Consider the following 2,440-nt stretch of genomic DNA (forward strand, 5'->3'; position numbering starts at 1 on the left):
GGTCCAATGTGTCTTTTAAGTCCATTATTTCTTTAGTGATTTTCTGTCTGGTTGACCTATCCATTGCTGTTAAGCGGAGTATTAAAGTCCCCTGCTATTAGCACATTCTTATCTATAAGCTTATTTCTGTTTGTGATTAATTGTTTTAAATATTTAGGTGCTTCCATATTCGGTGCATAGACATTTATGACGGTTAATTCTTCCTGATGGCGAGACCCTGTAATTATTATGTAGTGCCCTTTTTAATCTCTTGTTATTGTCTTTAATTTAAAGTACAGTTTGTCTGATATTGAACTCGAGTTGGAAGAGGCGAGTCCGGTCTCAAAATGGAGGGCCATGATCCAAAGGAACCAGAACAGTTGAGAAAACTTATTTTGGTGCTTTGAGCTTTGAAACTACAGATGATAATTTAAGAGAACATTCTGAAAAATGGGGCATACTTACAGATTGTGTGGTGATGAGAGACCCCCAAACAAAACGTTCCAGGGGGTTTGGTTTTGTGACTTACTCTTGTGTGGAAGAGGTGGATGCAGCAATGTGTGCTCGACCACCCAAGGTTGATGGGCGTGTAGTGGAACCAAAGAGAGCTGTTTCTAGAGAGGATTCTGTAAATCTTGGTGCCCATCTAAATGTGAAGAAAATTTTCGTTGGTGGTATTAAAGAAGATACAGAAGAATATAATTTGAACGACTACTTTGAAAAGTATGGCAAGATTGAAACCATATAAGTTATGGAGGACAGAGTGGAAAAAACAGAGGATTTGCTTTTGTAACTTTTGATGATCATGATACAGTTGATAAAATTGTTGTTCAGAAATACCACACTATTAATGGGCATAATTGTGAAGTGAAAAAGGCCTTTTCTAAACAAGAAATGCAGTCTGCCGGATCGCAAAGAGGTCGTGGAGGTGGATCTGGCAACTTTATGGGTCGGGGAGGAAACTTTGGAGGTGGTGGTAACTTTGGTGGAAGAGGAGGCTATGGTGGTGGCGGTGGTGGCAGCAGAGGTAGTTATGGAGGAGATGATGGTGGATATAATGGATTTGGAGGTGATGGTGGCAACTATGGTGGTGGTCCTGGTTATAGTAGTAGAGGAGGGTATGGTGGTGGTGGACCAGGATATGGAAACCAAGGAGGTGGATATGGTGGCNGGTGGCAACTATGGTGGTGGTCCTGGTTATAGTAGTAGAGGAGGGTATGGTGGTGGTGGACCAGGATATGGAAACCAAGGAGGTGGATATGGTGGCGGTGGTGGAGGATATGATGGTTACAATGAAGGAGGAAATTTTGGAGGTGGTAACTATGGTGGTGGTGGGAACTTTAATGATTTTGGAAATTATAGTGGACAACAGCAATCAAATTATGGACCCATGAAGGGGGGAAGTTTTGGTGGAAGAAGTTCGGGCAGTCCCTATGGTGGTGGTTATGGCTCTGGTGGTGGAAGTGGTGGATATGGTAGCAGAAGGTTCTAAAAATTTTCAGAAGAAAAGGGCTACAGTTCTTAGCAGGAGAGAGAGCGAGGAGTTGTCAGGAAAGCTGCAGGTTACTTTGAGACAGTCTTCCCAAATGCATTAGAGGAACTGTAAAAATCTGTCACAGAAGGGAAGATGATCCATAGTCAGAAAAGTTACTGCAAGCTTAAACAGTAAACTCTTCTTGTTCAGGACTGTCATAGCCACAGTTTGCAAAAAGTGCAGCTACTGATTAATGCAATGTATTGCCAATTAGATGTACATTCTTGAGGTCTTTTATCTGTTGTAGCTTTGTCTTTTTATTTTTCTTTTCATTACATCAGGTATATTGCCCTGTAAATTGTGGTCGTGGTACCAGGAACAAAAAATTAAGGAATTTTTAACTTTTCAATACTTGTGTAGTTCAGTTTTTCTACATTTTAGTACAGAAACTTTAACAAAATGCAGTTTTGAAGGTGTTTCCTTATGAGTTAAAAAGTAAAGAAGATCATTGTTAAGTACTATTTTGTATGAATTTTGCTAAAGTTAACTGTAAAGAAACACCTGCTGACTTGCAGTTTAAGGGGAATCTCTTCTCCACATTTCCAAACCATGAAATGAATGGGCTCTGACATGTGGAGAGAATAGTTATTTGTATGTTTGCAATGTGTGTTTTAGATAAATAGAATTGGGTATTTAAATTAGCATATTTGTGAATTTGTTAGCATTAAGATTTACCTTCAAATGAAAAAAATCTCAAAATTCAAAAAAAAAAGTACAGTTTGTCTGATATAAGTACAGCTATTACAGCTTTCTTTTGATTTCCAGTAGCATGATATATTTTTCTCCATCCCCTTACTTTTAATCTGAAGGTATCTTCCAGTCTAAAATGAGTTTCTTGTAGACAGCATATAGATGGATTTTGTTTTTTTATCCATTCTGCTACCCTATATCTTTTGATTGGAGCATTCAGCCCATTTACATTCAGTG

At 38.8% G+C, this 2,440-nt stretch overlaps 1 pseudogene; it reads left to right on the forward strand.

Moving 5' to 3' along the window:
- Positions 1-326: 326 nt before the first annotated feature.
- On the forward strand, positions 327-1,592 carry LOC120221077 (annotated as a pseudogene).
- Positions 1,593-2,440: the final 848 nt, after the last annotated feature.

Source organism: Hyaena hyaena, unplaced genomic scaffold (assembly GCF_003009895.1).
Source record: "Hyaena hyaena isolate Hyena2069 unplaced genomic scaffold, ASM300989v1 scaffold_756, whole genome shotgun sequence".
NCBI lineage: Eukaryota > Metazoa > Chordata > Mammalia > Carnivora > Hyaenidae > Hyaena > Hyaena hyaena.